This window comes from Crassostrea angulata, chromosome 2 (assembly GCF_025612915.1).
Source record: "Crassostrea angulata isolate pt1a10 chromosome 2, ASM2561291v2, whole genome shotgun sequence".
Taxonomy (NCBI): Eukaryota; Metazoa; Mollusca; class Bivalvia; order Ostreida; family Ostreidae; genus Magallana; species Magallana angulata.
In genome coordinates, this window is record NC_069112.1 from 36,752,210 (window position 1) to 36,775,808 (window position 23,599).

The 23,599-nt window shown below is 33.4% G+C and overlaps 1 pseudogene; it reads left to right on the plus strand.

The window, feature by feature from the left end:
- Positions 1-16,992: 16,992 nt before the first annotated feature.
- LOC128174276 (uncharacterized) lies at positions 16,993-23,373 on the plus strand (annotated as a pseudogene).
- Positions 23,374-23,599: the final 226 nt, after the last annotated feature.

Genomic DNA, 23,599 nt, shown 5'->3' on the forward strand with positions numbered 1-23,599 from the left:
ATTTCTTTGAAAAGGTCTTAAGAATACAAACATTTTTTGTTCTTACACCCATGTAAAATTGTTGATCATTTTTGAGATACAAATGATTGAATATTTTAGGGGCCAGCCCTCTAGATCCTTAATGGGGACAGAAATTCGTGTTTTGATCAGTGGAAATAATTTAAATCATTTATTCAAACATTTTCTCTTCTATGATGTCTAACAAAATATGTATACTTCTCTAGTTATTTTTCGTCAAAGTTTAGGTACTTTGGCCCCTAAAAAATCCCTAATTACGTAATAAATGGCCGTGGCAATGATTTTTTCGAATAGATATTGGTACGATCAACAACTTTGCTTCTATAATGCATTACAAAATCTTTATTGTTTTTAAGTTATATGTAATAGAATTTACGAGTGCCTTGGCCCCTAAAAAAAGGGGCCAGCCCCTTTTTCTTGATTTCGTTGGAAAGAACTTATGATTATCTACCACTTTTGTTATATATATCTTAACAAAATATCAACTGATAAAAAGATACAGATCAAAACGTTTGAAATTTTTGAATGAAAATTCATACTCAATTTTCGTGCCCAGGCGAGCTCCAAGAAATGGCGCCACTGGCGTAAAACAAAATAATAGTGCACAACTTCAGACTACAGACTACCTATCCTGAAAATTTCATAGTCATATCTCTGATAGTTTATGAGATCAGCTCTGCACAAAATAGGTCGTAAAAAACTACAAAATGGTCGATAAATCGGTACCGGAAGTGACGACAACAAAGATTTCAAAAACATATAAAATTCAGATGATGACTCATTATCTGTGAAAAAATGTTGAAAATCGGTCGAATAGTTTTTGAGAAATCGCGTGCCCCAAATTTTGAAAAAAAAATAATAATAACTAGATACGATCTCGTTACGAGTAACGAGTAGGTCTTCCGTTCAATTTGTTAAATGATACGATTAAATTATTAATGAAATTTTACAATTCCCCCTCAAACCCTTTCTTTCAGATAATGGATACGATTGTCAATATCCTTTACAATGCTTAACAAAGTGTTTTGCTTTTTCACCTACAGCACATAAAGCACATAAAAATTTAAGATTGTAGTTCTTTAAAAACTCTAATTATTTCATTAAAGGGTGTGACAATGAGTTTAACAAACTGATATTGTTACGATCAACATCTTTGCATCTATATTGCATTACAAAATCTGTATCGGTTTTAGACTATCTGTAATAGAATTTACGACAGTCTTGGCCCCTTTTTCTTGATTTTATACGAAAGGTCTTATGACTACTTAGATTTTTTGTTCTTACTCTTATCTAAAATTGTTGTTCATTTTTAAGATACAAATGTTTGAATATTTTAGGGGCCAGCCCTCTGGATCCTTAATGGGGACAGACATTGGTGTTTTGATTAGTGCAATCGATTAGAATCATCAATGCAAACATTTTCTTTTCTACATTGCCTAACAAAATATGTTTCCTTCTCTAGATATAATGCGTCCATGTTTAAGTACTTTGGCCCCTAAAAATCCCTAATTACATCATCAGTGGGCGTGGCAATAATTTTTTCTGTTAGATATTGTTACGATCAACAACTTTGCTTCTATAATGCATTACAAAATCTTTATCATTTTCAAATTATTTGTAACACAGTTTAAGAGTCTATTGGCCCCTAATTTAAGGGGACAGCCCCTTTTTCTTGATTTTACACGAACAGTCTTATAAATACTTACATTTTTTGTTCTTCCGCCTATCTTAAATTGTTATTCATTTTTGAGATACAAATGTTTGAAAATTTTAGGGGCCAGCCCTCTAGATCCTTAATGGGGACAGACATTGGTGTTTTGATTAGTGCAATCGATTAGAATCATCAATGCAAGCATTTTATCTTCTACAATGCCTAACAAAATATGTTTCCTTTTCTAGATATAATGCGTCCATGTTTTAAGTACTTTGGCCCCTAAAAATCCCTAATTACGTCATCAATGGGCGTGGCAATGATTTTGTCTGTTATATATTGTTACGATCAACAACTTTGCTTCTATAATGCATTACAAAATCTTTATCATGTTTAAATTATTTATAAAACAGTTTAAGAGTCTATTGGCCCCTAATTTAAGGGGACATCCCCTTTTTCTTGATTTTACACGAAAGGTCTTGTAAATACATACATTTCTTGTTCTTACACCTATCCTAAATTGTTATTCATTTTTGAGATACAAATGATTGATTATTTTAGGGGCCAGCCCTCTAGATCCTTAATGGGGACAGACATTGGTGTTTTGATTAGTGCAATCGATTAGAATCATCAATGTAAGCATTTTCTCTTCTACAATGCCTAACAAAATATGTTTCCTTCTCTAGATATGATGCGTCCGAGTTTAAGTACTTTGGCCCCTAAAAATCCCTAATTACGTAATAAATGGGCGTGGCAAAGATTTTTCTAATAGATATTAGTACGATGGGTGTGAAAATGATTTTACCTGATAAATATTGCTACAATCAACAACTTTGCTTCTATATTGTATTACAAAATTTTGATCGTTTTTAAGTTATTTGTAATAGAGTTTACGAGTGTCTTGGCCCCTAATTTAAGGGGTCAGCCCCTTTTTTTTATTTTGTTGGAAAGAACGTTTAATTATCTACTACTTTTGTAATATATGTCTTAACAAAATATTGACCGATAAAAAGATACAGATGAAAACGTATGAAAATTTTGAATGAAAATTCGTACTCAATTTTCGAGCCCAGGCGAGCTCCAAGAAATGGCGCCACTGGCGTAAAAAAATATGATAGTGCACAACTTCAAACTATAGACTACCTATCCTGAAAATTTCATAATCATATCTCTGATAGTTTCTGAGATCAGCTCTGCACAAAATAGGTCGTGAAAATGGACAAAATGGCCGATAAATCGGTACCGGAAGTGCCGACAGGAAAAATCTCAAAAACTTATGAAGTTTACATCAAGTCTCATCTTCTCTGAAAAAATGGTTGAAATCAGTCGAATAGTTTTCGAGAAATCTCGTGCACAAAATTTGTGGAAAAAAATAATAATAACTAGACACGATCTCGTTGCGAGCAACGAGGAGGTCTTCCGGAAGTGACGACCAAAAAAATCCCACGTACTTTTCTTACAACTTTTGTCATGAATAAGATCTGAAAGTTTTATCAAAATCGGCTGAAGCGTTTTTGAGAAAACGTGGGAGAAAAAAAAAAGAATAATAATAATAGAGGAAAAGAAACAAAGCAAAAACAATAAGGTCTTCCGTTTCCAACGGAAGACCTTAATAATAGAGGAAAAGAAACAAAGCAATAACAATAAGGTCTTCCGTTGGAAACGGAAGACCTTAATAACTAGAGACGATCTCGTTGCGAGCAACGAGGAGGTCTTCCTTGTGTTTTCGAACATGAAATACATGTACGACCTTGGTTTTGCTATTTAACGGCTAAACGTGATTTAACATATAAGACAAAGGTCTACATTCTAAGGGCCAGATACTATTTTGTTTTAGATGTATGAGTTTTGGTTGAAAACATTAAGATCTCCAATTCGAGGGGCAGCCTCTTTTTCCTCGTTTCAAATGAAAAGTCATTTACTTTTAAAGAAATTTTGTTCAACAAGTGTATAGAAATTTGTTACCATTCTTGAGATATCTCAGAAGTGTATAGAAATTTGTTACCATTCTTGAGATATCTCAGAAAGAGCGTTTTAGGGGCCGATCCCTTATCTCCTTATTGGGGTCGTTTAACGAAATTTTGAAGAATCCATATTGTTTAGTAGATCATTTTGAGGATCTTTTCTTCTATACTGCATTTCAAAGTATATTTTTCCTTTCTGAGATATCGGTGATCAAAGTGTTGGATTTTTGACCCCTTAAAAACCTTAATTACGTACCACATTATAAAATCATGACACTGCTTGGATAGATAACTGTAAGATAAACATCTTTGCTTCTATAATCTTTCACAAAATATATCTCAGTAAAGGGGCTATAGATGAAAGACTTGAGAGCTCTTTGGTCCCCTAATTTGAGGGGCCCCTTTGTCTTGATATCAAATAAAAGTTCTTATAAATATAAAAAAAATTAACATTATATGTTTTAACAAAATATTATTCAGAAAAGAGATAAACAAAGAAAACCAGAAAAAATTATGATATTTGTTTAATCTCAATTTTTGGGTCCAGGCGAGCTTCGGCGCTTTTTGCGATCGAAATGATTTTAAACCTTTATGCACAATTTCAATCTTCCGTCTACCATCACTGAAAATTTTAAGTGTATGTCTGCTATAGTTTAAAAGGAGTACTGCCGAAAAAATACCTCTCTGAAAATCGACAAAACGACTATATCTCAAAACCTGAAGTGACGTCATCAATAAAAAAAATTTGCAATACGGTTCACATCGTCATCTATTAGATCGACAAGTTTCATAAAAATCAATTGAGTAGTTTTCGAGATCTTGCGTGCACAAAATATTTAAGAAAAAAAAATAATAATATAGAAGTATAGGGAAAAAGGAACAAGGCAATAACAATAAGGTTTTCCGTTGGAAACTTGTACTTCAGTCCAACAACCCCTTTATTTTGAATATCTTAGTTAGAAAGACAAAAAAAATGGAGAGAAGGAAATAGAGAGAAAGAACAAATCTTGGCTCCGGCGAGATTCGAACACACAGCCTTTGCATGTGTCATAACAGTATTTCATCGTAGACTGGTCCTCTGTCTCTATCGTACGAAATATATATAGGCATTGCCAGTCTATATTTCATCATCGAAGGTTCACGTCAAAACATGGCTGACGCGAAATAATTCCCGAATTTCTCTTTGAATTTGGGGCGTTTCCGCCCGGGACAGGAGCTGAATTTTTGTATGAGATAAAAAACAACGTGTAAGATGTCTCACTACTCACGTTTGGTAACAGTGCGAGGTCATTTGAAATATTGATGCGTGTCTGTGTTTGGAGGGGGATGAAAAGGACCGAGCTTGATTTTCGTCGTAAATAAATCGAAAGTAGAATTTTGAGGTGTGGATCTCGGATTCGGTTAACGACAATTAGGGGATGTCCTAAAACAATGACTGATGCATTTTACACATGTATTTCAGAGTAGAGATTTTTTTGTGTCGTTTACTATTATGTTTGACTGTTTTATATCAACAGGATTGATAAAATTCTTATAAATGTAGAAATAACGAAATCAGTAACACGTAAATTTATTCATAAAAAAATTGATGACAGTAATTTCCACAGTTCTAACATTCATAATTAGTTCACACGGTATCGTAGATACAGACTAAACGGAAAACAAGAAATATACATGCAACAAAAATATTACGCGGCTGCTTACATCCCTTGCACTGTGTAAATTTTAAGTCCCCGTACAGGCTATACTCGCGGCTTGATATCGGGAATTTCTTCTTAATTGTTCAACCCGCTGCAAATTTGGCAGAAAAACAGAATGAGGTCCGAGGTACATTTACACAAAATGTCATGAAGATTGAGTGAAGGGCTCGGGAGTTAGAATTTTTTTCTACAGTACATGTCAAACACGAAAATTAAAACTCAAATGCCAAAAAGTTCATAACTCTGTTAATAATGAACGAATTGGTCTGGTAATTAGTGCGGTAATCTAGAATGGTACTAAGTTGAAATTAAAGGTCCGAGATCAAAGATCAAGTAAAATCGGGCCAGAAAAACTAAATGATTTTATGAAGGGTGGGGGGGTGGGGGGGGGCGGTGGTCGGTGACTTGTATATTAAACGGAAAATACTAAATTCCCAATATCACTAGAGTTTGAGATACATGCTTGACCCTTATTTTGCTATTTACCAGCTAAACATGATTTGGAAATAGAATGAAAAATCCTCTGATTTTAAACAGACTCTTTTCTTCAATTTCTATATCCTCTTTTTCTTTTACAAATAAATCAGAAATGTATTGGACTTCTCGCCCTTGTTTTGTTTCTGATATATGTATAAGAGCTTTGATTGAAACATTTAGATCCCTCTTATCATGTAATTTGAGGGGCTAGCCCCCTTTTTCTTGATATCAATGAAAGGTCCCTTAATATTAAACACATTTTGTTCAACAAGTGTTTAGAAATTTGTGACTGTTTTTGAGATATTAGGGAAAGATTGTTTTAGGGGCCGACTCTTTATCTCCTTATAATGACCATTAAACGAAACTTTGGTGGTTGAATATTATTACGAATATTATTCTGAGTATCTTCTCTTCTATAATGCATTTCAAAATATTTCTCCTTTTTAAGAAATAAATGATCAAAATATTGGACTTCTAGCCCCTTTAAAATCCAGATTATGTAACATATCAGAAAACTCTTAACAAATATAGGTAGATAACTGGAAGATACACATTTTTGCTTCTTTAATACATGACAAAATATTTTTCATTAAAGAGATATAGATAAAAGACTTTAGACCCCTCTTGGCCCCTTATATGAGGGGTCAGCCCCTTTTGCTTGGTGTCAGTTGAAAGATCTTTTATAGATTAATTTTTGATGCTCTACATGTGTTAGCAAAATATTGATTAGAAGAAAGATATTCGTGATCAAATCTCAAATTTCGTAAAAATTGTCAAAAAAATTTAACATCAACATTTTCAGTTCCGGGCTAGCTTCAAGGATGATGACTTCTGGTCAAATCTAAAACAAGCAAGCAAATCTACCATAACCACTCTATCTTGCATATAAATTTCAAGTCCCTAACTATAACAGTTTTTGAGGAGATGCGTGAACAATATCATGTTCCAACATACATGAAAAAGGGAGATAATTCAGAAGCGGAAGTGGATTTTCAGACAGGAAGTATGATGCAAAGAGATATTCACCTAAGACATCATCCCTGTAAAAATCATTAAAATCGATTGAGAAATGGCTGAGAAATTAAGGGTGACTACCAAGAAGAAAAATAATAATATAGAAGAATGAGAACGCGTAGAAAAACAGTAAGGTCTTCCGCTGAAGACGGAAGACCTTAATAATAAAGGACTGTTTTTGTCTAAATCTTAAAGGAAGAGTGTTTTTCAACTTGTACTTCAGTCCAGTAACCCCTTTATTTTGAATATCTTAGTTAGAAAGTAAAAAAAAACAAATGGAGAGAAGGAAATAGAGAGAAAGAACAAATCTTGGCTCCACACGGCCTTTGCAGGTGTCATAACAGTATTTCATCAAAGGTTCGCGTCAAAACATGGCTGACGCGAAATAATTCCCGATTTTCTCTTTGAATTTGGGGCGTTTCCGCCCGGGACAGGAGCTGAATTTTTGTATGAGATAAAAAACAACGTGTAAGATGTCTCACTACTCACGTTTGGTAACAGTGCGAGGTCATTTGAAATATTGATGCGTGTCTGTGTTTGGAGGGGGATGAAAAGGACCGAGCTTGATTTTCGTCGTAAATAAATCGAAAGTAGAATTTTGAGGTGTGGATCTCGGATTCGGTTAACGACAATTAGGGGATGTCCTAAAACAATGACTGATGCATTTTACACATGTATTTCAGAGTAGAGATTTTTTTGTGTCGTTTACTATTATGTTTGACTGTTTTATATCAACAGGATTGATAAAATTCTTATAAATGTAGAAATAACGAAATCAGTAACACGTAAATTTATTCATAAAAAAATTGATGACAGTAATTTCCACAGTTCTAACATTCATAATTAGTTCACACGGTATCGTAGATACAGACTAAACGGAAAACAAGAAATATACATGCAACAGAAATATTACGCGGCTGCTTACATCCCTTGCACTGTGTAAATTTTAAGTCCCCGTACAGGCTATACTCGCGGCTTGATATCGGGAATTTCTTCTTAATTGTTCAACCCGCTGCAAATTTGGCAGAAAAACAGAATGAGGTCCGAGGTACATTTACACAAAATTTCATGAAGATTGAGTGAAGGGCTCGGGAGTTAGAATTTTTTTCTACAGTACATGTCAAACACGAAAATTAAAACTCAAATGCCAAAAAGTTCATAACTCTGTTAATAATGAACGAATTGGTCTGGTAATTAGTGCGGTAATCTAGAATGGTACTAAGTTGAAATTAAAGGTCCGAGATCAAAGATCAAGTAAAATCGGGCCAGAAAAACTAAATGATTTTATGAAGGGTGGGGGGGTGGGGGGGGGGGGCGGTGGTCGGTGACTTGTATATTAAACGGAAAATACTAAATTCCCAATATCACTAGAGTTTGAGATACATGCTTGACCCTTATTTTGCTATTTACCAGCTAAACATGATTTGGAAATAGAATGAAAAATCCTCTGATTTTAAACAGATTCTTTTCTTCAATTTCTATATCCTCTTTTTCTTTTACAAATAAATCAGAAATGTATTGGACTTCTCGCCCTTGTTTTGTTTCTGATATATGTATAAGAGCTTTGATTGAAACATTTAGATCCCTCTTATCATGTAATTTGAGGGGCTAGCCCCCTTTTTCTTGATATCAATGAAAGGTCCCTTAATATTAAACACATTTTGTTCAACAAGTGTTTAGAAATTTGTGACTGTTTATGAGATATTAGGGAAAGATTGTTTTAGGGGCCGACTCTTTATCTCCTTATAAGGACCATTAAACGAAACTTTGGTGGTTGAATATTATTACGAATATTATTCTGAGTATCTTCTCTTCTATAATGCATTTCAAAATATTTCTCCTTTTTAAGAAATAAATGATCAAAATATTGGACTTCTAGCCCCTTTAAAATCCAGATTATGTAACATATCAGAAAACTCTTAACAAATATTGGTAGATAACTGGAAGATACACATTTTTGCTTCTTTAATACATGACAAAATATTTTTCATTAAAGAGATATAGATAAAAGACTTTAGACCCCTCTTGGCCCCTTATATGAGGGGTCAGCCCCTTTTGCTTGGTGTCAGTTGAAAGATCTTTTATAGATTAATTTTTGATGCTCTACATGTGTTAGCAAAATATTGATTAGAAGAAAGATATTCGTGATCAAATCTCAAATTTCGTAAAAATTGTCAAAAAAATTTAACATCAACATTTTCAGTTCCGGGCTAGCTTCAAGGATGATGACTTCTGGTCAAATCTAAAACAAGCAAGCAAATCTACCATAACCACTCTATCTTGCATATAAATTTCAAGTCCCTAACTATAACAGTTTTTGAGGAGATGCGTGAACAATATCATGTTCCAACATACATGAAAAAGGGAGATAATTCAGAAGCGGAAGTGGATTTTCAGACAGGAAGTATGATGCAAAGAGATATTCACCTAAGACATCATCCCTGTAAAAATCATTAAAATCGATTGAGAAATGGCTGAGAAATTAAGGGTGACTACCAAGAAGAAAAATAATAATATAGAAGAATGAGAACGCGTAGAAAAACAGTAAGGTCTTCCGCTGAAGACGGAAGACCTTAATAATAAAGGACTGTTTTTGTCTAAATCTTAAAGGAAGAGTGTTTTTCAACTTGTACTTCAGTCCAGTAACCCCTTTATTTTGAATATCTTAGTTAGAAAGTAAAAAAAAACAAATGGAGAGAAGGAAATAGAGAGAAAGAACAAATCTTGGCTCCACACGGCCTTTGCAGGTGTCATAACAGTATTTCATCAAAGGTTCGCGTCAAAACATGGCTGACGCGAAATAATTCCCGATTTTCTCTTTGAATTTGGGGCGTTTCCGCCCGGGACAGGAGCTGAATTTTTGTATGAGATAAAAAACAACGTGTAAGATGTCTCACTACTCACGTTTGGTAACAGTGCGAGGTCATTTGAAATATTGATGCGTGTCTGTGTTTGGAGGGGGATGAAAAGGACCGAGCTTGATTTTCGTCGTAAATAAATCGAAAGTAGAATTTTGAGGTGTGGATCTCGGATTCGGTTAACGACAATTAGGGGATGTCCTAAAACAATGACTGATGCATTTTACACATGTATTTCAGAGTAGAGATTTTTTTGTGTCGTTTACTATTATGTTTGACTGTTTTATATCAACAGGATTGATAAAATTCTTATAAATGTAGAAATAACGAAATCAGTAACACGTAAATTTATTCATAAAAAAATTGATGACAGTAATTTCCACAGTTCTAACATTCATAATTAGTTCACACGGTATCGTAGATACAGACTAAACGGAAAACAAGAAATATACATGCAACAAAAATATTACGCGGCTGCTTACATCCCTTGCACTGTGTTAATTTTAAGTCCCCGTACAGGCTATACTCGCGGCTTGATATCGGGAATTTCTTCTTAATTGTTCAACCCGCTGCAAATTTGGCAGAAAAACAGAATGAGGTCCGAGGTACATTTACACAAAATTTCATGAAGATTGAGTGAAGGGCTCGGGAGTTAGAATTTTTTTCTACAGTACATGTCAAACACGAAAATTAAAACTCAAATGCCAAAAAGTTCATAACTCTGTTAATAATGAACGAATTGGTCTGGTAATTAGTGCGGTAATCTAGAATGGTACTAAGTTGAAATTAAAGGTCCGAGATCAAAGATCAAGTAAAATCGGGCCAGAAAAACTAAATGATTTTATGAAGGGTGGGGGGGGTGGGGGGGGGGCGGTGGTCGGTGACTTGTATATTAAACGGAAAATACTAAATTCCCAATATCACTAGAGTTTGAGATACATGCTTGACCCTTATTTTGCTATTTACCAGCTAAACATGATTTGGAAATAGAATGAAAAATCCTTTGATTTTAAACAGACTCTTTTCTTCAATTTCTATATCCTCTTTTTCTTTTACAAATAAATCAGAAATGTATTGGACTTCTCGCCCTTGTTTTGTTTCTGATATATGTATAAGAGCTTTGATTGAAACATTTAGATCCCTCTTATCATGTAATTTGAGGGGCTAGCCCCCTTTTTCTTGATATCAATGAAAGGTCCCTTAATATTAAACACATTTTGTTCAACAAGTGTTTAGAAATTTGTGACTGTTTATGAGATATTAGGGAAAGATTGTTTTAGGGGCCGACTCTTTATCTCCTTATAAGGACCATTAAACGAAACTTTGGTGGTTGAATATTATTACGAATATTATTCTGAGTATCTTCTCTTCTATAATGCATTTCAAAATATTTCTCCTTTTTAAGAAATAAATGATCAAAATATTGGACTTCTAGCCCCTTTAAAATCCAGATTATGTAACATATCAGAAAACTCTTAACAAATATAGGTAGATAACTGGAAGATACACATTTTTGCTTCTTTAATACATGACAAAATATTTTTCATTAAAGAGATATAGATAAAAGACTTTAGACCCCTCTTGGACCCTTATATGAGGGGTCAGCCCCTTTTGCTTGGTGTCAGTTGAAAGATCTTTTATAGATTAATTTTTGATGCTCTACATGTGTTAGCAAAATATTGATTAGAAGAAAGATATTCGTGATCAAATCTCAAATTTCGTAAAAATTGTCAAAAAAATTTAACATCAACATTTTCAGTTCCGGGCTAGCTTCAAGGATGATGACTTCTGGTCAAATCTAAAACAAGCAAGCAAATCTACCATAACCACTCTATCTTGCATATAAATTTCAAGTCCCTAACTATAACAGTTTTTGAGGAGATGCGTGAACAATATCATGTTCCAAAATACATGAAAAAGGGAGATAATTCAGAAGCGGAAGTGGATTTTCAGACAGGAAGTATGATGCAAAGAGATATTCACCTAAGACATCATCCCTGTAAAAATCATTAAAATCGATTGAGAAATGGCTGAGAAATTAAGGGTGACTACCAAGAAGAAAAATAATAATATAGAAGAATGAGAACGCGTAGAAAAACAGTAAGGTCTTCCGCTGAAGACGGAAGACCTTAATAATAAAGGACTGTTTTTGTCTAAATCTTAAAGGAAGAGTGTTTTTCAACTTGTACTTCAGTCCAGTAACCCCTTTATTTTGAATATCTTAGTTAGAAAGTAAAAAAAAACAAATGGAGAGAAGGAAATAGAGAGAAAGAACAAATCTTGGCTCCACACGGCCTTTGCAGGTGTCATAACAATATTTCATCAAAGGTTCGCGTCAAAACATGGCTGACGCGAAATAATTCCCGATTTTCTCTTTGAATTTGGGGCGTTTCCGCCCGGGACAGGAGCTGAATTTTTGTATGAGATAAAAAACAACGTGTAAGATGTCTCACTACTCACGTTTGGTAACAGTGCGAGGTCATTTGAAATATTGATGCGTGTCTGTGTTTGGAGGGGGATGAAAAGGACCGAGCTTGATTTTCGTCGTAAATAAATCGAAAGTAGAATTTTGAGGTGTGGATCTCGGATTCGGTTAACGACAATTAGGGGATGTCCTAAAACAATGACTGATGCATTTTACACATGTATTTCAGAGTAGAGATTTTTTTTGTGTCGTTTACTATTATGTTTGACTGTTTTATATCAACAGGATTGATAAAATTCTTATAAATGTAGAAATAACGAAATCAGTAACACGTAAATTTATTCATAAAAAAATTGATGACAGTAATTTCCACAGTTCTAACATTCATAATTAGTTCACACGGTATCGTAGATACAGACTAAACGGAAAACAAGAAATATACATGCAACAAAAATATTACGCGGCTGCTTACATCCCTTGCACTGTGTAAATTTTAAGTCCCCGTACAGGCTATACTCGCGGCTTGATATCGGGAATTTCTTCTTAATTGTTCAACCCGCTGCAAATTTGGCAGAAAAACAGAATGAGGTCCGAGGTACATTTACACAAAATTTCATGAAGATTGAGTGAAGGGCTCGGGAGTTAGAATTTTTTTCTACAGTACATGTCAAACACGAAAATTAAAACTCAAATGCCAAAAAGTTCATAACTCTGTTAATAATGAACGAATTGGTCTGGAAATTAGTGCGGTAATCTAGAATGGTACTAAGTTGAAATTAAAGGTCCGAGATCAAAGATCAAGTAAAATCGGGCCAGAAAAACTAAATGATTTTATGAAGGGTGGGGGGGGGGGGGGGCGGTGGTCGGTGACTTGTATATTAAACGGAAAATACTAAATTCCCAATATCACTAGAGTTTGAGATACATGCTTGACCCTTATTTTGCTATTTACCAGCTAAACATGATTTGGAAATAGAATGAAAAATCCTTTGATTTTAAACAGACTCTTTTCTCCAATTTCTATATCCTCTTTTTCTTTTACAAATAAATCAGAAATGTATTGGACTTCTCGCCCTTGTTTTGTTTCTGATATATGTATAAGAGCTTTGATTGAAACATTTAGATCCCTCTTATCATGTAATTTGAGGGGCTAGCCCCCTTTTTCTTGATATCAATGAAAGGTCCCTTAATATTAAACACATTTTGTTCAACAAGTGTTTAGAAATTTGTGACTGTTTTTGAGATATTAGGGAAAGATTGTTTTAGGGGCCGACTCTTTATCTCCTTATAATGACCATTAAACGAAACTTTGGTGGTTGAATATTATTACGAATATTATTCTGAGTATCTTCTCTTCTATAATGCATTTCAAAATATTTCTCCTTTTTAAGAAATAAATGATCAAAATATTGGACTTCTAGCCCCTTTAAAATCCAGATTATGTAACATATCAGAAAACTCTTAACAAATATAGGTATATAACTGGAAGATACACATTTTTGCTTCTTTAATACATTACAAAATATTTTTCATTAAAGAGATATAGATAAAAGACTTTAGACCCCTCTTGGCCCCTTATATGAGGGGTCAGCCCCTTTTGCTTGGTGATTATATATTGATTAGAAGAAAGATATTCGTGATCAAATCTCAAATTTCGTAAAAATTGTCAAAAAAATTTAACATCAACATTTTCAGTTCCGGGCTAGCTTCAAGGATGATGACTTCTGGTCAAATCTAAAACAAGCAAGCAAATCTACCATAACCACTCTATCTTGCATATAAATTTCAAGTCCCTAACTATAACAGTTTTTGAGGAGATGCGTGAACAATATCATGTTCCAAAATACATGAAAAAGGGAGATAATTCAGAAGCGGAAGTGGATTTTCAGACAGGAAGTATGATGCAAAGAGATATTCACCTAAGACATCATCCCTGTAAAAATCATTAAAATCGATTGAGAAATGGCTGAGAAATTAAGGGTGACTACCAAGAAGAAAAATAATAATATAGAAGAATGAGAACGCGTAGAAAAATAGTAAGGTCTTCCGCTGAAGACGGAAGACCTTAATAATAAGAAGAAATCGTACGAAAACTATAAGGTCTTCCGTTCGAAACGGAAGACCTTAATAAGAAACAGTACGAAAACTATAAGGTCTTCCGTTGGAAACGGAAATAATAAGAAGAAAATTGAAAAAGAAACAATAGAATAATAGAAGGGTTTTCCGCTGATGACGGAAGACCTTAATAAGAAAAGTGAAAAAGAAACATTACAATAATAGAAGGGTCTTCCGCTGAAGACGGAAGACCCTAATAATAGGGAAAAAGAAACCGAAAAATAACAATAAGGTCTTCCGTTGGAAACGGAAGACCTTAATAAGAAACTGTACGAAAACTATAAGGTCTATCGTTAGAAACGGAAGACCTTAATAAATAAATTATAAATTTATTTAAATTGAATGTCATGGAAGTATGATAGGTATGAATACGGGAAAAATAGTGTCCTATTCTAACAGATGCAAGACCTGTAGGTTTTGCGACAGGGCTGATGATGGTCCTGCAAAACAACACGATTATCGCAAAAATTCTTCAAAAGCAATGGAATCTGACATGGCATAGAGGTAAAGCTGATTGAAAATTTTAAAAAATATAATGAAATATAGTTTTGCAGTACCTAATGCAGCTAACAAATGCTTGTGTTTTGTAATAGATGCTACAAGACCTGAATTATAGAGGATTTCATGTAAAGAAATTGGTTATGGACAATGATTCAACAACAATTTCAAGGTATTTGTGCTTGATAAATAATGGAAAAATTACATTAAAATAAAATTGTTCAAGCATTAAATTGAAATTCATATTTTTGTTATTTTTTTTATTTGTATTTTCAGAGCATAAGCAGTTTTTGATGAAAATCTTGAGAAGCCTTGCAATTTCAACCACAACAGACTGTTTGAATTAAGAAGGAGAAAAAATACTCTGCTTTAGGCCCAACGGCAATCAAGCATATCACAAAATGTTTTACATATGCTGTCAAAGGTAATACAAAGAGGGAATCATTGAACAATGATTTGAGAGCAATACCATTCCATATAACAGGAGACCACTCAAAATGTGGAGACTGGGGTGGGTAAGGACCATCATATATAATGGACATATTCTCCCATTATCAATGAAAATTATATTAGTTTTTGCATAAACTTTCATTATACAATATATTTATTCATATTTTTAGATTTGTAAAGCAGCCGGAGTCTTATAGGCCAAAACACCTGCCATATAGAAAGTATTTACCAGGAGAGCAATTGGTGGAAGATCTTCAGAAATTACATGACTATTTCATCAACAATGCTGAGAGACTTTTAAAGATGGGCAGCACGCAAGGAAATGATAGCTTTTATAGCATCGTGGCCTCTAAGAATCACAAGAACAGGTTCTATGGTGGTTCCGAGTCCACTGCCTTCAGAGTGGCGGCAGCTGTATCTCCAAAAAAAAATATTGGTCATGATTCTCTTTCTAAGGTTTGTTCATATTCATATTTAAATTTGTATTATATTGACATATTATTTATTTTCTATTCATATTTACATGTATCAATAAATGTGTATACTATTGTAATATTTTTATTCTCTCTGTGTATGTTCTATATTTTTAGGTTTATGAAAACCTATTACTATCACCTGGAAAGAATACACAACTGTTTCTTGCACGTGCTGCAAACAAACGTGCATATTTCAAGAACATCAAATCAATCATTGCATACAAGAAACGCCGCTATGAACTCGTCTTCAACGACAAAACAGGTGAACATTTTGTCTGATTTGCAGGTACTTGAATAAAGTTTGCATCAGTGATATTGATAAATCATAAAACACAATTTAACAAAAAATATACATAATGTCTTTACCTAGAGACATGTGAATACATTAAATTATCCATGTTTACCAATTATTTCTATCAGGAGTCAAAAGCTGAAAGGAAGGAGAATGTATCAATCTGATGTTTGACCTAAATCCTTCTGCTACATCTTCAGCATCCACAGAGGAAATACCAGATGCAGTTGTACGAACAACACCAACAGTGGTGGACAAAGGAAATCATACATTCATCTATTTTGACTTGGAGACCACTGGCTTGGGAAGATAACATTAATGTTTTAATGTGATCAAAAATTAATATTCATTGCAATTTTTATCAAAACATTGAAAGTAAATATCATGTAAAAATATATTTGATTTTATGTTTTCAGGAACTTCCCGTGATATAATTCAGTTGGCATGTGTGGCTGGAGAAGACAGTTTTAATAGGTACGTTTATGTCACCAATCACAGCCGGTGCAACAGCTGTAACTGGATTATATGTTGCAAATGGGGATATATATTTTCACAAGAATAAGGTAAATAGTGTTTCTGTTTAAAGGTGTTTAGAAGATTCTACTCAGTGGTTAAAACAGTATAGCAAACCATTACTTGTTTGTCATAATGGTCGAGCATTTGATTCTATTATTTCATTGAAAACTTGTCAAAATAATTCTTTTTCGTTACCAATTGAAGGTTTTGTTAATAGTTTATATGTATTTAGAGAAGCTTTACTAGACAGGAAATGCTACAAACTTGAAGCCTTGGTTAAAGACTGTATGTCCATGTCCTTTAAAGCCCATTCAACCCTTGAATATGTAAAGGCATTGCAGTCATTGGTTTTGCATTGTAAAATAAGTTGTGAATTGTTATTGAAACATAGTTTAGCGTAGAGTATGTAACATCTTCCATAGACTATAAATCAAAGACAGATGAATGCTTAGGGTCTCTACAACAACTGTCAAATTGTCTTTCAAAATACATGTTAAGAAAAATAGCACAATCTGGTTTTACATACCAACACCTTAAGATGGCATATGAAGCAGGAGGACCAGAGGGTTTAGAGAATATCCTAAGTGAGACAAACTCTGAAGGTATAGTAAGGGTTACCAAAACACATTCCATTTTTTCCAAGATCATAAATCATTTTTCAAATTAAAATTATGTTTCTCACAACCCGAAAATTTTATCTGCTGGGGTTTTTCCTCTTTGCAAATGTGTAATGTATTTCTTTTTTTGAGTTGTTGTTAAATGCAGTTGTAATTTAATTATAATATATATTGAAACAGGGGTATCATAAAAGGTATGGCAGGCAATGTAAGTATGATTCCATTTCTCTTGGAGATGTTTGTAGAGATTGAAAGGTGTATATATATATATATATATATATATATATATATATATATATATATATATATATATATATATATATATATATATATATAAATATATATATATATATATATATATATATATATAAATGTTTTCAGTAGACGATAACACAATAATCCATTTCTTTCAAATTTAATCCAGAGCGCTTTCGCCTGATCGGCTCTTCAGTGGATTTCAAATTATAACAGAAATATATATATACTCATTTCTTATAAAATATAACTGATTTCTTTAAAGAATGTTCATGTGCTATGTGATTTAAATGTTTGTGTTGTGTGTGTCTTTGTGTACATGTATTAACTGTGCTTTTCATGTCTGTTTTGTGTGTGTCATAACTGTGCTGCATGTACGTATGTCTCCTTTATGTGTATGCCCTACATGTCTCTCATTCCTGCTTTGTGTACATGCATGTGTCCTAAAATTGCCTTAATTGTTTTATCTATGTAATTTATATTATATTTAATTTTTGCACACACATGCACAAATAAATGTATGTCATTTTGGTTTGCTGATTTTTCTGTATATCTTGCTTACATTATTATCCATGGTATTCATTATTATAAATTTTCGTATATCCACATATTTGTCATTAACTTATTCCTTAATCATCTTTTTTTGTGATCATTATAAGTTTTATGAGAAATTGACACCAAGTTATTTGAGACAAGGTAAAATACAAAAAAAAGATAACTCTTAAATAGGATCTTTCATACCATGATTTTTGTAATAATGAAGTATTTCTTTTGATTTTTCAATTTCATTGAATTTCTTTTTTTTCGTCTTATTAACCTATAAATATTCTTTATATTTGTAGATTTTTGTGGCATTTCATCCAGCAGTTTTCTTGAAAATCATTTTTATATGTTTAAATATCATTTTTTGTAAATAAAAATTATACAAAATTCAATCTTGATATTTTTGTTACTTATTTCACAGTTTTATAACATTTCACAACATAAAAAGACTTAACATGAAAACTTTGAAAATAAGGAAATTTTGGGTGTTTTCTGGAAATTGAATTATATAGTTAATCTAAAAAAAAAGAAGTGTTGGAAGGGACTCTTAGTCCAATACAGTGGAGCCTCAGTTATCCGGACGCTTTCGTTCCCAAGTCCAATCGTCCGGATAGGTGAAGCGTCCGGATATCTGAAATGTATCTATTGTTGTCATGAATGATAATGTATTTGTATACAATGGCTCCCAGTGTTGATACTAGTTTTTTTTTTGCCTTTCATACCATATAGCAACACATGCTAGAGTTGTCTGTTGATATGAACGTTTTTAGATATAAAGAAATCTGCTTCATTTTATTATTTTGTCATAAAATATTAACCGGACAATAATGATAACCTAATCTAGCTAAATTCTTTGTGTCCAAGTGTGAAATGTGTGTGATACACTGTTGTTTGCAATTTTCCAATTTTTGAAAGTGATTTGGGAAGTCAGTGTTTTTATACATAAAGCTACTCATTAGGGTCTAGCACGTAAAAAAGGTGTGAAACTTAATTGACAGGGGTAATTATTTGTACTGAGTAGGGTATCATCAAATTTTACCGTCCGGTTAAATGAAGCAAGATTAGTAGTAAATAAGTGTTTTGTGGTAAAAACAGACCGTCCGGATCCGGAACGCGGATTTCCGGATAAATGAGACAAAATAATGTATAAAAAATCTGTTCCCAAATAAAATCGTCCGTAAACTGAAGCGTCCGGTTATCTGGCGTCCGGATATCTGAGGCCCCACTGTATATAGTTTAGCACCAGACCTATCGCTCATATCAGAGTGAATGACCTTCAACTGAAAAGGTGCAATGCTTCAATACAAAGTATTGGTGGCTAGTATAGTAACTGGTACTTTACCATTAACAATTTTACTTGTTTATATTAAGAAATTTGAAAACTGTTTTTGTTTCAAATGATAAAAATAATTGTATAACAATTTTGAACAAATAACTTCTTAATTACATTGTATTTAATGATTAATTACTATATATGACCAAGCAAAGACAGATAACTACTATTTGAAAAAGCAGGGGAAGAAAAATCCATTATATGTTATAATCCTCTTTACTGAACTCCGTTTTAACTTTCACAATATCATATCAATAGCTTTGATGGACAGCTTCATTATTTTTCTTTTCTTAGCATGTGAATGAACTCATTTCTTTCATTGAAAATCCTGAGCAGAACAAAATAAAACAAATAATTACCCCCCCCCCCCCCACCCATAACCCTTGCCTTATAGGCGGGTGACAGGAAATATTATTAAAGATGACAGGATATTTTTTTATGAATATGCAGTTAGTGTTTATTACGTGTTCTGTGTCTGTAGAAAAGAAGGTTTTTAAACATTATGTGCATTAACACAATATGGCCATATTGCCCCCCCCCCTTCCCCACCCCAACGACCTGAACTCCTGACCTAGAGGCCATGAATTGCACAATTTAGGAAGAGGAGTTTGTGGACATCACAACCATGCATTTAGTTTAGTTTAGTCTCCACATGTGTGGGAGTAAAAGACAAGATTTCCTAAGATTAATACATTTTCACTCTATGGCTTAATTGGCCCCAACCTAGGGTCTAACCCCTGCCCCAGGGGTTATGAATTGCACAATTTAGGTAGAGGAGTCCGTGGCCAACATAACCATGCACTCAGTTTTATTTAAATATTTATGGGAGTAGAGAAGAACATTTTCTAAGGTTTAAGGAAGTATGGTACTCACGATTTTGAATCTACCGCGCAACTCCGAATGACGTTAACCAATTCGCGGTCGTTAAATCTGTTGGTTCAATTCTAAGTTATTTAACAATAAGATTGATAGTGGAAAGGATTTGATAGGTTTTATAAAAAAATAAATCGTGAATATAAATGTAATAAGAGTTAATTTAACCCACAATTCTTTTTTTACGACATAAATATCGGTCCAGTTTTCGGCAATGCGGAGGAAACGTGGATTTGATTTTGAACGCTGAGAAGAACAATCGCCACAAGGTTCCTAAAGCTCAGAAAAAGGATGGTCTAGTGCGAACGTGGACGCTCTCTTGGGCAGACCAATCACATATTTTGATATTACAGCTGAAAAATTCTCATCAGAGATGGAGGAAGATGACTCGACGCCAGCAAAAGCGATATGTCCAGGTTTGACCTACATTCATTGATAGAGTAAAAGTATTTGGTTATCTCAGCAGGATTAAGTTCGTCGAGACTGAAAGTTTTTGATAAACGTTTCTTCAGATTTTCAGTTTCGGCGAATCTTGCTGAGGCTAGAATAAAATTAAAATTGGTATGGACATCATTGGATTTTTCTTATATAAATGCTATGGCGTTGTAATGCACAAGCATTGTTATGTAAGATACATATGCCTATCAAAGCAGGCATCGTCCATATTCGTCAGTAAAGCCCCAAGCACCTGATGTGTAATTTCATAATAAAAAAAATAATTATAATCATTTATACAAGTTTTTGACAGTATGCCACTATGGTTCAATACACATATCAGAACACAGTAGAATGCTTTATGTCTCTCATTATTAATAGTTAAACTTAAATCTAACATATACCAGAATTTGTATCATGTCGTCACATGTTTCAGATAGTCAGATGTTTCCAGTAGTCGATTTTCAACGCATGATTTAAAATGATATCATACCACACATACGAAATCTCCTGTCGTCTCTATGCATATTCATTAGTCAAATTATGTGGTATTCAATTTATATTTATACTCTGTCCTGAGCTTTTGTTCCACTACTTTTCGCTTGATACTTCGATAATCATAAATACCTTTCAGTTCAAACTACGTTCATCCGCTATTATGAAAAATGTCCAGATTATATGTATTGGAAACGCCCCCTCTACCGCTTCGGGTTTCAATACACATCCCAAAATAAAAAGTCTACTGAGATTTTGCATTCCATCAGCCATTAATTAGCCTGGAAGATAACGTTAAAAAATTGTGCGAGGTGTCCAGAGTACTTCCGAATGGAGAAAAGATGTAAACATTTCCCATTATAAATCTCCGTAAGAAATTTGTTTTCGTTCCTGTGAACTTTTATGAGTGAAAAATGATAATTTGTCAATTAAGATATCTTGGATATTTTCCATTTTATCGAATTCAACAGCATTTCTTTCACAGGTATGTGTATTTTTATTAAAAATAATCAAAAAGTGATGGAAGTAATAACTCAGGGCAGACTATAAGCTACAAGTAGAGACTGCAAATGATGATGACTTTGATTTTATATCAGTAATTTCTGATCCTATATATGAGTGAGGTTAAAAATGATTTAGTTTAGATAGTAATCGTAAACTGACAGCCATTATGTGTTTCGTTAAGAGTTAGACTATTGGAAACCCATGACGTCAGGAGATGTATTTTAAAATAGAAAGACAGATTGAACACTTTATGTAATGATATAATACACTATGGTATACACATTAACTCATAATTGACATTGACAGCAAAATAAATTTCAAATAGGTGTGAAATAGATGTCAAGTACAATGTCAACCTCAGATGGTGTCTTTTTTCCGTTAAAACAGTGTCTAGAGTTTTTATGTGACTTTCAGTCTTTCACAATAATGCTCCCTCAAAAATACTTTTCACAGCCCCATGCCCTTCTCCATGTTGAAATATTTGCATTTATCTGATTAGAGAACATCTAATTTAAAAGTAAAGATTTCAGAAGTCATTGCCTAATATTAACTATCCCTCTCTTAGTAAATATTATTATGTTTGTTAAATCTGAGTTAACTTCAGAGTCTGTTTATGCCTTTATGATATCATATGATAAGTAGCATATGCATATTTTTTTTACTGATCAACTTTGCAACCAACTGGTGTTCCATTTAATATTCTCTCATGGTGCAAAAATTCCTGAGCATATAACTTAATATTACAGATGTTGTCCAGGAAGAAGTGAGCTTGCTGGAATTAGGGATGTAAGCAGACCCGCATTTAAGAGTGCTCGATGGTCGTGGCCATTTTAAGACTGTATTGATCTCCTAATGAAGAAGAGCTATATGTAGAAATATGCTGGTTGGCAGAATAGATAGAGAGAGTGAAGTCATGACGGTTTATCAGGTATTTGATAAATTACTAGTACATAAATTTCTGGGTAATATGGTTTGGTACAGTGTATCACTGTGATTGGTTTAATTTTCATTGATTTCAAGGGTATGCTCTTTCATATCAACAAATTAAAACCCCCATATATAAGGTAAAAGTTAATGTATTATTCCATATATATTTTGACTGAATCCTTAGTCCCAGAGATTATCACTGTGCAATTTATTTTTTGTCATTTATTTTATTCTGTTTAATACTCTAAGCATGAGTGTGCCAATTGAAAGTCTTTGTTTATTATATCAGTAAATTCTAAATTATATAATTTTGCTTGCCATGGAAATCGAACTACATGAAGTTGAATAAACTCTGAATTGTCCCAGCCCTAGTCTTTGTGAACCATAAATTGTACATCCTAAGAAACCCTTGTGTTCGAAAGTCACAACAGTTTTTAGATATTTCTCTATGTATAAGTATTAAAGTTGATGCTGTTTCCTATCTTTCAGGTCACTCATCTATGATCGGGACATTTTCTGGAAAAATAGAAAACTTTCAAACAAGATCGAAATCCTGTCGCACATGTGCTTTGTCTCTCAATTCCAAATCAACACCTCCTCCACATGATTGCAGTATCAACTGGAACAGTAAGTTCTATAAAGGCCATGGAGAGTGACATGATAGAAGAGATGGTCAAGGATGTGAATGATGGGTCTGTTTGTATAAAGACAATAGTTGAAGATGAAGATAGCACAATGATTTCCAAACTTCGGACAAACATTGACACAAATATTGGTAAAACATTGGATGCTAAACATGTGAAGGAAATCTTAAGGAACCATCTATACTTTGTGAAAAAAGTAACACACAACTTTAACATTCAGAGTCATACAGTATCTGAAATGATGTTAATACCCCACATCTTTGCCCAAATAAAAGCGGATGTTGCAAGGATAAGCCAAGGATGTCCTCTTGTCCGCTTCAATATTTATGTTAAATATATAATAAAATTGTTGATAGCGTTCGTTCTTGAGCGGTAATTGTCAGCTTCATTATTTATGCTAGATTGGTAATACATGTAGTAATGTTGAGGGGGCTTTTGATTTGGGTGCATTATTTGTATAAGTTTGTTGATTTATTACATTGTACATATACATGTGAGGAGTTAAATGTCCAGTATAAA